This window comes from Phalacrocorax carbo, chromosome 17 (genome assembly GCF_963921805.1).
Source record: "Phalacrocorax carbo chromosome 17, bPhaCar2.1, whole genome shotgun sequence".
NCBI classification, from domain to species: Eukaryota; Metazoa; Chordata; class Aves; order Suliformes; family Phalacrocoracidae; genus Phalacrocorax; species Phalacrocorax carbo.
The window spans coordinates 12583234-12595946 of NC_087529.1; the positions used below are offsets into that span (position 1 = coordinate 12583234).

At 48.0% G+C, this 12713-nt stretch overlaps 1 protein-coding gene across 3 annotated transcripts in view; it reads right to left on the reverse strand.

The window, feature by feature from the left end:
- Positions 1-12713, reverse strand: part of CALN1 (calneuron 1) — a 135022-nt gene that overhangs the window by 53712 nt on the left and 68597 nt on the right. The window lies entirely within an intron of this gene.

The window sequence follows — 12713 nt, forward strand, 5'->3', positions numbered from 1 at the left end:
TCACCACTACAGCAGAAAAACATGCGCTCAAAACAACGGTACTGCAGCAAGATCTGCAAGTGTCTGCCACCAGCTGTAGAGATACCTGCCCCAAGTCAGGCGCGTGTCTACTGGCTGGGCAGTCCGCCAGGCAACGTGTAGTGACCAAATAGCTACGCCCGGCGGTTACACGTGAAAAATGACTATGAGTTTAAAAAATGGAAAAATCCACATCAAATACGTTTAAGTAATTTTCATTTGCCAGGCCCTAAATGGATCAATTTTCTGTTACAAACAATATAATAGAAAACCCATTTGATTTGTTTGCTGAAAAACATGCTCCAGATAAATAAGAATGCCATGTTACTTGTGAGTAAAAACATTTTAAAACATTATGATAAAAAATAGGCACATATTCAGTAAAAACAATGCAGAAATTCAGAGAATGATGGCATTTTCAAAGAGTCTTCGATGAAAGTTTCACTTGGGAAAAAACAAGGGTAATTTTTCAATAAAATTGGATTCATGAAAACATTTTGATTATCTCCAATCACCGGCACAACGATTCTCTAAAGCATTACACACCTATCCTACATAAACCCACCATTTCAATAGAGGAGGAAGGAGCACAGTACAAATAGGCAAGACTCAGCTCTTCCCTTAGTTCCTAAGATCCCAATCTTGAAAAATTTTTGCCAGCTTTTCTTGGCCTGTACTGTTATGGCCAGCATGAATCAAGAGGACGCAAAGCCAAGGCGAGCTGAGAGCAAGCCCCAGAAGCCTGACCCGGGATACTGGGACACATCCCCTTCCAGCCCATAAGGCTGCTTTGGGCTGGCATTTTGGACTGATCTATTCTCCAGCCCTGTCCCACGCACGTTTGCTTCTTCCCTTACTCACCTATTTTAAAGTCTGTAGTTTGAGGCACACGCAGCACTAACTGGGACCGAAGCGAGCCCCGTCCTACGTAGGAAGAAACACGAAGCTGAACAAATCTACAGATGAGGCAACAGAAAACCCTCAGCTGGCTCCGGACACACCAGGACAGAGCTGAGGTCCCTCTCCACCTGCCTGGGCATACCATCATCATTGTGGTTCCTTTTTTTTCTCTTAAACGTTTTACAAAGTTAACAAAGCAACAAAAATCCTGGCGAAAAGGTGTTCTCTTTCTGCAGCACTCCAGTGCACGCCTTTCCTGAGCCGAACCAGCAATTCCTGGAGGGTTTAATCATCATTTGATTCTACGACTATAATATATTCCACTTCTGATCTGAAACTGCCCTTGGGATTGAAGCGCTTTTGAATGTCAGTAGGAAAAAGAGATGCAGTCTACTGAAGGCTATTTGAATAACTACAAGAGCATTTCTGAGCCGGGAGTTCAGCAGAGTTTTCATGCCCGTCTGTAATAAAGATGCGGCATTAGAAAAATGCAAGGATGGGGCTGATATGTAGCAAGAAGCAGCTAGTATTGGGGAAAGGATATATTTTAACCTAACATACTGCCTGAGTTTGTGAAAACACGTGCCCACATACCAACTAGCCATAAAATAAATATTAGCTCAGTTGTCTCGTGATGCAAAGGACACAAGTGCTGGAAGCTGAGGTTCATGGGTCTATCTTCCCAGGGGATCGCAGCTCCTGAAAGCCCTGAAAGCCGGCACCTATGTATAGCCTGTCTGCAATGTGACAGCTCTTTTCAGATTCTGCTCCCCTAAAAAGCATCAGTTTATTTCATTTGTCTTTTTACTGCTCTGTCAATTCCAAAAGTTTGAAGGAATTGGAGCTTCGTGCACACAGGGGGAGCTGATGGATTGACAGCAACGTCTTGTACTAATAATCCCCTGAGCAAGACAGCCTCCAGGGAAAAACATCTAAGCTGACACACTCAGCAAGAGTAGAAAGAGATTAAAAACATGTAAATAATTGTTATATGATTACTTTTTTTTTAGCATCTCTCCTTCAGGGTAAGTGTATTCTACACTCTGCTCCAAAAATGGGGGCGTTCCCACGAACTCTACCTGTGGACCTTGCTGAGTTACCTCCTGGAGTTTGTGTCTCTGCTCAGCATAGGGAAGTTGGACACTAGAATACGTCTCCGGAGGGAACTCCAACATCATTGTGGCTCATTTTGAACAGAGACCTTTCCTCGACATGCTACATCTGCTTATTTCCATGAAAAAGGGATCAAAATCAGTTTTGAACGCTTCCCACCAAGCTCACACATGTATTGAATACTTCGACTGACTTTCTTAGGTTGCTCTGGACTTCTGCTATAAGCGTCTGCACCCTCATACATTTTCTTAGCTGTAAGTAAATGTACTGGGTTACGTAATTATTTAATTACCACTTTATAGCGTTGTGTGTTACTCAACAGTAATAGTAAAACGAAATTTCTCTGTGGCGCTACAGACTACATCAGGACTACCGGATCTGGAGACTGCGTGCATCTCAGAGTATAAAATTTCTATCTTTGCCAGCACAGAAATATATTCAAACCTCCACAGATAGTCAAATGACAGTGCAGAAAGCACATATAAAAAGAAACAGTTTCACAACAAAGTGGCAAATTTGTTTGAAAAAAAGGTGTTAGGGAATTTCTCCTGAAGATCAGCATCTTTTCACCCACTTGGTAAAACTACATTATGCCTCTGTTGGAAAACTGTGTTAATAAATCCAGACTTTGGGAAACGGGCTACCAGAGCCTGTTTGGTGCTCCAGCGTGGTGGCACCAAGTTTGCAGGGAGAGGTGATGTTCGCAGCGCCAGAAACACACTCTCAGTACCTGCACATCACTCATCTTCCATGAAATTCTTGCCAAACCGTAAAAAAAACCAAACCAAAGTGTGGCAGGCGTGTTGGCAGCACTCATGGCACGAGTTCTTGGAGAAACGAAGCAGGAGCTTGTGCAGACCCCTGGGAAGGAGAGGGGGGTGTGTGGCGCAGACTCTGTCCCACCTCCTGGCATGCAGAGCTTGGCAAAGCAGCATGAAAGGAAACGGTCTCAGTGGCTGTTAGACAGCCGTGTCCCCGTCTCCCCCGTCCTCAGTGCCGATGGAGGGCAGGAGGTAGGGGCAGGGTGGAGCTGGCTGTGTCGGCAGCATGGCCAGGGAAACCCCTCTGTCCTGATGGCCAAGGAAACATCTCCATCCTGATGGGAGCTCAAGACGGCTGTTGACGGGAACCAACTGCTAGGGCCACCAAATTTGCCCATCATCACTGCTCAGAAACACCAGTCGGGGACAGCAAGGGTGTGCTCTGTGGCAGGATGGGAACACCACAGAGGCGAAGGTTGGGTGGGCATGGGAGGGATGGCCACCGCTGCAAGGCACAGGCACCTGGCAAATGCCCTCTCCTCCGCAGGCGATTCCCAGCATGAGCTGCTCCCTGTGCCTCTGCGCAAGCAGAAACCTGGCAGCTCTTGGCACCTTGCTGATGCAGACTGAGAGGGGCACCGAGATGCTCCAAGAGCTGCTGCTGGTCCCGGCCATCACCCGCTGCAGGGCTGTAACACAAGGTATTTTGCTGGTAAAACTGAGAAGCGTAAGATGTAACCATGGCGTCACTTAGGGCTTGATGGTACCGGGTAGCTTTCCTTTGGCTTCAGACGTCAGGCTCCAGCAAACTGCTGCAAATCTTGGATACACACTGTGAAAATCTGAGTTATACACTGTGCTGTAAAAATTGTCTGTCAGCCAGGACCTGGAGGTCCTTCCTCAGTGCCACAGCATCTACCACTCATCTGGCTCCTACCAACAAACCTCAGCCATTGCCTGAGCTACCCACCATCCCCACCACAGCGGTCCTTTGCACCCCTCCATTTGCATTTTTTCTGAGGTCTTTCTTTTTTTTTTTCCAAGTAATTTCTTTTTCTGGCTTTTCTTTCATGTAAAAGGTGATTTTTCCTTTCTAAACACATTTGTTTGTTGCAAACAGTTGCCAACCCTTTTGCTTTTTTGTTGTTGTTTTTTATGAGCAATGGAGAGTCTTTTTTCCTGATTTTCCCTCTTATTCTTCTCTTTAAAACAGTGAAATTTTCACGATATTTTTACTCGACTGAAACCTGGGGCCTGGAGGCAGGGCACTCTATAGATACCCATCTCAAAGTGGGGATTCTTTAGAAAAAAAGAAATAGAAAAAGGCCGCCTTCATCAAGTCTGTTTTTAACAATTCCCAAACTCTGTTCTCCATGAAAAACCAACTTTCCTTATAGTAAATTAAGATTTCCTTCAACAAAATGACAGCAGTGCAGCGGAAGAGGTGATTTTGTTACAAGGACATGAAGTATTCAGGCAAGCCAAAGGTAGTGTCCTCTGGTGCAGATCCCTACATGTCCTTTTCAGATCATGAGCTCTGGTGCTGGGTTAGTATTTGAGGACTGGTGGAGTCTCTGCTCTGAAAGAAAATCCTCCTGGCGTTGGGAGTGCAGGGGATGTGGGATTTGAAGCCAGAACAGTTGCCCCTGACAGTCCCCTGCATGAAACCTGCCACCCCCACTCCACCACCCGATGGTGCCTTTCAAAGGCATCAAAGTGCATTCAAAGAAAAAAGATACCTGCCCTAACAAAATCGGCACCAGAGGCGTACTCGGACACTCAGAGGTGCTGGGGAGTCTGACCCCCTCAGCAAGGAGTCCAGACACGCAAGAACCTCTTTCCCCAGCCCATGTTCCAGGTACCCACGTACACATCAGATGACGATCATACACGTTTACCTTTCCTGTCCATCGCTCCTTACATTTCTAAGCAAATCACTGAGAAAACCAGTGTAGTTCCTATTTCACCCATCAGGCACGGGCAAAAAAATCCCAGCGACACACAGAGATGCAGGCTGAGCTTATATATAAGATGGCATAGTAAAAATAACCTCTGTACCATAAGAGCTGGATGGAGCACATGTACATGTGTGCTCCAGAGCATGCACAAACCCAAATCACCACCTGCCAGGACAGTTGTACTCTGTCATCCAGCAGGCAGGGCGACTCTTGATATAAACTGCCTGCTTTAAATAGACTATGAACCAAAGCTGTAATGTGTTTCTGAAGGCTAAATGTTTAAGTAAGCTGGCTGAAGTTACAAAACGCAGCCAGGCAATGAAGTCTTCCTTTTCTCCTCCTATTGGTACCAGACCTGCTTTGGTTCACAAGTGCTTTCAAAGCTTTATCATTTCCAGTGCCTCCAGTTTTGAGGGCTAACTTTGATCCTGATCACTTGGGAGAACTGATTTTGTTTCAGGGAAAGATGGTGAAAATGAGGTCTCTTCATAGGAGCTTATGAAAATGAGGCCACCCAAATATTATTGCTCGCTCCTGCCCACCGGCGACTTCGTACATTACAAAGTGGGTACAGGGGTATGACAGTCTCGCTCCAAGGACAGCCTTACCACCACGATCTAGGCCACGAAACCCTCCAATGTTTTTTACAGCAGACGCTGTGACAGCACTTCTGGGCTGGGTACCCAGGCTATGAACAAAGAGCAGTCTCTTGTTGATGAATTCATCACCTGCAAGCATTCAGCTTTCACTGTGTTGTGACAACAATTAAGTGCCATGTACGCAGTGGGAATGTTTTTGTCAACAAAGGAAGATTTAATAAGGCAACCAGAATTGTTCTGCTTCCACTGATACCAGCCTCAGCACCAGCAGGGCTGGCGAAACCCTTGGTGGGGCTCATCAGATGACATTTAACTGTCCCCAGGGCACACATCTCCATCTGAGCCACTTTTCTAGACTTTCTTTATATAAAATGGAGAAAAACTGGCACTTTTGAAGCATGATGCATCTCGTCCCGAGGTTGATACCTAAAGCAGATCCCTTGAATTGCACCCTAGAAGTGGCTATTTCTCTCTGTTACCTCTAAAGGGAGCCTAAGAAGTGCCCGCAGTTAGCTGAGATGAACTGCACACTGTCCACACCAGCTGCATGGCCGGAGCCACTCTGCTTGTCACCACAGCACAGCCACCTGCGACCTTGTAATGGCAAATCTCACAGCATTTTAAAACTGGTTAGAAGGAAGCCACACATCAAATCTAAAATGCAGGACAGATACTGCAGGACACATGTAATTTCTGAAACTCGAACATGGTCAGGAGGCTGGAGCTAATGTGAATTTAATGACTCCAGCTAAGCAAAGGCCAGCGTTAGCTCTCACGGGAAAGCTGGCTGCCTTGGCTCCCAGGCCGAATTGCAGCGGTTTTTGCGGGAGAGGCAATGCAAAGCTTTTCAACCACTCCTTCAGTTTGGTGATATCCAGCTTGGGAAACTCAAGAAAGGGTAGATCTTTAAGAAGTAAAGAACTTAGTTTCTGTGGAAATCACTCTAAGATGCTTCAGGTTCAACAGCCAAAAAGCAGGCACCCACATTGTTGCTAACACTGAAAATATTGCTGTGGGGTGGAGGGTTTTGTCTGGCGGAAGGGGACGTGCGTGGGTGAGGGGATGTGCAAGGTGCAATGGTACAGCCCCAGTTGCCCATCCTTGACCTAATCCCTCAAGTTTTGACACCCACACTTCGAGCTGCAGCTGATTTAAACCCCAAAGTAGTCACCAAGAGCGAGGTCGCTTACACGGGCACTAAGCCTGCACGTACTATTAAACAGTCCTTTCTCTCTGAATCTCAGCTTTCTGTCCAAGCAGCAGTGCAACAGCGGTTCCTTACCCACTCTAAACTACATGCATTCAGCCCAGCTACAAAACCTGCCCAGCCAGGAACTACCACCGACCCCAAGCATCACCCAGCACCCTGAACTGCAAAACTAACTCTCTTCCTCCACTGAAGTCAATCTAAGATGATTCTTTGAAAGGCTGAAAGAGCAGCACCTGGAATCCTGAAATCAAGGGGTATTTGCAGCAGGGCAGCTCGCTACCAGCAAGCAATTGTCGTGCAAGACATAAAATGGCCCCGCCTGGGGCTTAGCAATATCCCACACCTGTACAGGGGGCTTCACCAGCCCAGGAGGAGGAGGAGGGTGAGGAGGGGAGGCCATGTACACCCCACACCCAGCTGGCCCTGCTGCGAGAGGCAAGCTGTAATGCCATGGTCTGCAGTGGTCGGGGGCGGCTGGATCTGTTGCGACATGAAATTGCACGCGGAGACACAAACACTTTTTTCACAACTCCAGCAAGGCTAACTTGCCATCATCAAATTAACTCCTCTGCAAGGACAAGAGGAGAAAACCCACATACGGGGACAAATTGCATTAGGTTTATCTAATGGACTTAAAGCAAAATCCCTCTCTAAGCAAAACCATCTTTGTAGAGAGCCAAGTACCACTGGAGGCATGCACTGCTCGCACGCCTCACCAGCTCCGCGGCTCCGACACCGCATCCGCGGGCTTCGCCTTCCATCCCACGCCACTGCCTGCTGCGCCTTCTCCGTACGCTGCCCTATGCCACCGAGGCTCCCACACATTTTCTCCTTCATTTCACTCTATTAAAGCACTAATTGATTGACCAGATCATAAGAGCCCGGATCTCTCCCCTGGGATGCTGCTGCATTTGCAGTGACAACTGCAAACAAGATTACGAATGGGCAGTTTTACACAGCAAATCATTGCAGCATCAGCGGCCGTGCTGGGAGGACAAAAGTGCTCTGTCCCGTCCCAGCCACGTCTGTCTGCCATCCTGCGTTTGCAGCCGGCTCTGAGACCCCCTTCACCTCCCTGAGCCCCCTCCCCAGCCAGCGCCAGATGCGATACTGCACAGCTGGATGTGGTCCTTGATCTATTTTGCTGCATCCGGGGAACAAAATGCCCTTCGGTGCATGCTGCTGAGCCTGGTGGCTCAGGAGCACAGGGGTTTCTCCTGTCTCTAGCCTGTCCCCGGCTGTCCCTCCTTCCTTGCCTAGGGCTGTCACGGGATCTAGCTTTGGCTGTACCTACTCATCCACCAAAGATCATAAAAACCAATGCATTCCTCCTCCTGAGCAAAGGTATGTGGAAACCTGGAGAGATGAAAAAGGTTTTCCCAAGACCGGAAAACAAGCAACTGCTGAGCTGCTCTATTCACAGGACCCGCCTCCCCAGTCCTCCGGCTGTCCCCCCCAGAACGGCAGAGACACCTCTATGGTGGAAAAATGAGGTCTCTGAGCAGCGTCTCCCCAGCCAGAAGCACCATGTTAGTATTCTGGTCTTCCTGCTCCAGCAAAGCAGTCTTATTTATCCTAAACCAACCAGCCTCTTCCTGAACACCAGTGAGTTATATCGGGCGATATCTAACGCAACGAATGGGCACCGTGTCTGAGCAGATGATACAGTGCTGGCCGCTCATGCAAGACAAAGCTTCCGATATCCTTGCACAGGCAGTACATTAGCACTCGCTGAAATGACGTTCCCTGCAGCTTCCACGTGCATACAGTAAAGAGGGAGGGAAAAAAATAGCAGGCAGCATTTGGCCTCTCAGATGATCACCATACAAAGTACTGACTTTTCAGAACGATCTCATCAGTGCAGCCGGGTACAGAATTTATTCTGCGTCTGATGCAGATACAGCCCTGTTCAAACTTGTTCTGACTTCAAAAAGCATTTTAGCCAAGACAGAGAGTTTTATTTTAATTAAAAGCCTATAATCCAAGAGGTTTATTACTTCTTTTGTGCTGCTAACCCCCAGGGACTGGAGATCCACTATACTACATCCTGTGCAAACTATTTAACACTTGTGCCTGAAGGTCTTTGCACTTAGAAGCAATCTGGGCAGAAATTGTAAATGATTATGAAATCCCAGTTTCTCCCCTCTCTTTTCATCCCTCTCTCTGGCTCAGAATGACAGGGCACCGTGGACAGATTCAGAGTCTGATTGCCAAAAAAAGAGCTAATATTTACCAGTAGCGATGTTTGCCTTTTCTGTAATGCTCTTGATCTAAATCACTTTACAGCCCTGGACTGCCATGCATTGGAAATGCCTCAAAACTCACTTGTGCAAAACGCAGCCCTCAGCGTGGAACTGGAACCAGACTCATATTCCCTGAGCTCTGGAAAAACAAATTCTCATGCCCAAGAATTAATCAAATAGCATCTCTCTGGTCATGCAACAGCTACCGCATCACAGCAAAAACACTGCCGGCCACCCTGAAGAAAACCAGCTTCAGAACAACAAGTGTGAGCAGCTCAGAGAAAGTGGGCACAGGATGGTGAGCAATGGGTGGCCAGTTCTTAAAAAATACAGAAGGAAAAAGATGGAGAGGGAAAGGGGCAGCACCCTGCGAGAGACTGTGGGAGGACCAACAGCCCTGAGCAGGGCCAGGCTCACCTCCCCCCACTGGCTTCCAAAACAGTGTTCAGTAGGTACTCCCAAAACCTCATCTACACTCTTTTCTTTACATTTTGTTTTGAATACAGGCAGACCCCGTGGAAGCAGCCAAAAGGGCATGTCTGCATTTTTGCTGCAAACTTGCCACGGCAGGTCTGCCCCAAACCAAGGAGAATGGAGCATTGTCGGGTGCTTCCAGCCTTCAAACTCCTCCTGACCGTGATCCTGCATACTGAGGTCTGGCTAATCATTACTGGGCAGCTGTGTATTGAAGAAAAAACTCTTTAAGACAGTTTAAGACTGTCTTAAAAATTCAAGACAGTTGAAGATGTCTGTGGATGGGTACACGTTACTTCCACGTGCACACAGGTGGCATAAGAATGAGAAAACCATTTTGAAACAGAGCAGGAGGCGCCCAGGGATGTTCTCTGCAAAATGGTGCTTGCTGCGCGCTACGTCTCGCTCGGGAAAGACAGGCTTTCCGAGATGGAGGAGAGCCCATGTTTCCTCAGCTCTCCTGATATCATTGGTCTGTATTGACTTGGCCTGAAATAGAATTTGCAGATATGATTTCTCCCTCCCTCTAAATATCTCCTGACCTGACTGAGGGACCGCAGAGAGCCATTCTAACTGGAGCAGAACTGATCACCCCTACCTGAGAAAGCAAGAGTCAGCTTCCTTAAACACACACCAATATGACTCAATTTAAAGCCCACATGGGAAATCAAGGAAAGAAAATACATCTGAGAGACCCTCTGTGTCTCTAACACCTGCCAAAACACAGGTCTTGGCTGAATCCTGCTTCTCCAGGTCTGGCCATCTCTCTTTAGGCAACACGTACGATAGGAGGGAGGCACCCTTTCACTATTATTTCAAGCCTGCCTCTTCCACGTGTGATTTCTCTCTCTTCCCTATTATTCCACTGTTTCTAACCCCTCCCAGTCTCCTGAAACCCCACTGCTGTTGTTGTAAGATCCTTCCCCTCTACAGCTTCTGCCATCTGGAACCGCCTTCCTGTGCCCCACCAACTCACTCCCAGCTTTGTCTGCAAACGCATCTCCAGGCCCTTGCCTGTTCCTTTGAATTCCTCTCTCCTTCTGCTGCTGTTTGTTATTTAACTCCGTCATTGCATTATTTAAGGCGTTATTAAGGCGCGCTTGGAATGGAGCCTGCACAGAAATGCCACAGTATAGAAAGCTGGACCCTCAGCAAGAATACACCGAGAGCCAAAATCGTGACAGTTGGAGAGAAGCTGTTTGGATGGAAGAGGGGAAGGCACTTTGTGCATGCCAACATGGATTTTTTCTCCCCGTGGGGCTGATACAAGAGGCTCTTCCAGATGCCTTTTGCTGCCTGCAGCTTTGGGGTGAGGTATCATCACCTGGCCAGCTGACGCCAAGGCAGAGTTGTCCTTTCCTGTCCCACCCTTGCTACCCTTGCCACCTAGCACCACCCACAACGACAGGCTTGTGGGCACCATCCCCTCCTTAAATTCATTCCCTGGGGATGACTGCAGGGCTGAAGTGCTCTATCAGCAACCCAAACTCATCCCCCTCTCCCTGCCGTTCCTTTCCAGCAAATGTGAAAATGGCACGTCAGGGCAATGGGAAACAGAGCCAGGCCCTGATTCCGAAAAGGGCTTTGTTTCAAAACAGACGGAATCCTACAGGAGATAATGCAAATGCATAAATGCTTTGCTTAAAGATGAGGTGACTTATGGCCCTGCAGAGGTCTTGGGTAAATCTAGGTAGGAATGGGCAAAGGGAGCCTGTTCCTTGAATGGCACTTCCCCACATGGTTCTATACTAGCTTTTTCTTTAGGAATAAGCAGCAAAATTGCTGTATTCTTCATGAGCTCGCCTACCCCAGGAGAAATGAAATGTGAAATGAAGCCTTCTCTTCAAGGGCTTTGAAATCCAGGGAAGTGCTATGTAAAGAGATGTATTTTCACCCTTACTAGTAAAAGACTATAAACTTTTTTTTTCTGAGGCCCTGGAGCACTCGTGTAATTCAGTGAAAGCTTCGCTGCCTGAGGACAACCCCCAGGGCTCTCCCTTCCCATAGTGGGGCTGGTTATCTGAAGCCTCCGCGCTCTTTTCACACATCCCGCTGCAGCCTGGTGGGGCACAAGGTCCATGGTCCCTGCTGGATGAAAGAGCAAGGCAAAAGCTGAGCCTAGGAGTCCTGCTGCTCTAAAACCAGAGCACACATCCTACCTTCCTCGCTTCCTCTGAGCAAACCCACTGCAGGCATTTACCTGGGCTGAAGGGTCACTAAATGGCGGTGGGTTAACCTGCGAGCTGAATTTTAGGGCAGGCTCCAGACTTCTCTGCTTCCCCATTGAAGAGTTCAGCTCATGAACTTGATTTTCTCAATGGGTATTTTTGCTTCTTGAACGTCTCTGGTGAGGCCAGTCTCACCAGGGGGTCTGGAAGGCACCAGTGCCTCAGTGGGACAGGATGGTGCTTCGTCGTCTCCCTGTTGCTCACGTGCTGGGATGAGGCTTGCAAGGTGCAATGGAAGCAATAAAACATTTGTGACTGCCACAGTCCTGCCCTTCGTGGTGTAAGTTCAGCTCTCACATCCCCCCCAGATACGTTACAAACCACTGTAGCTTCACCAATGCCAAACTCTTGCTTTGGCAACCGAATGCTAGAGTCCAGACCAGGATTTCCAGGGTTATTTCTATCACATGTCAGGAGGCCAGGAACAAGTTTTTAAAAGACTCTTACAAAACTCCACCCAATTCAGTCTGGACAGTGCTGGAAGGTAGTAAAAGAAGACAGACATGCTTATATCCAGGTTTGACTCCTTTGATTCACATAAACTTGGTAACAGCCACAGTTTATTAGCAAGCAAGGGCTGTTGGATGATCAATGAAATGAGCAGTAATCTCACAGGAAGCCACACATTTAATCCATTGGCAAGAAATGTGCAGCACTGTGTTTTGGGAGACTTTTAACCCCCACCATAGCAGCCTGGACTGTCCCTGCTTTTGCAGGAAAGTCTACCGTTGTTTAAAATCGCACTGCACAGCAGACACGAGGCAGCTCCCGCTGCCAGACCTGCTCCCCCCCGATGCCTGAAACCGCCAGGAGCAAATCACCCCAGGGCAACACCATGGGTAAAACTTGCACTGGCACAACGTTGCTATCCTCAGCCTCGGACCGGAATTAATCGCAGAAGCACCAGTCAGACTTGACCTGTATGGCACACCTCGCTCTGCTTGGACCATCCCTCTGCAACAGCTAAGGGATGTTGAACAGTGGCACATTTCTGAGAGCAGCTGGACCGGTGCAAAGCTCCCAACTCAAAAGACTCATTGAGAAAAATGTTTTTCTCTTCCAAAATGCTCCAAAACATGTTGCACAAATAACTGGGTGCTTTGTTGTGTTCAGCTGCAGTTCAGCCACAGTAAGTTCTTTCCCCTCCTCCCACGCAGGGCTTAGGTGAGAACAGGACCCTCCAGCAACACAGAATGTCTTACACAGCAC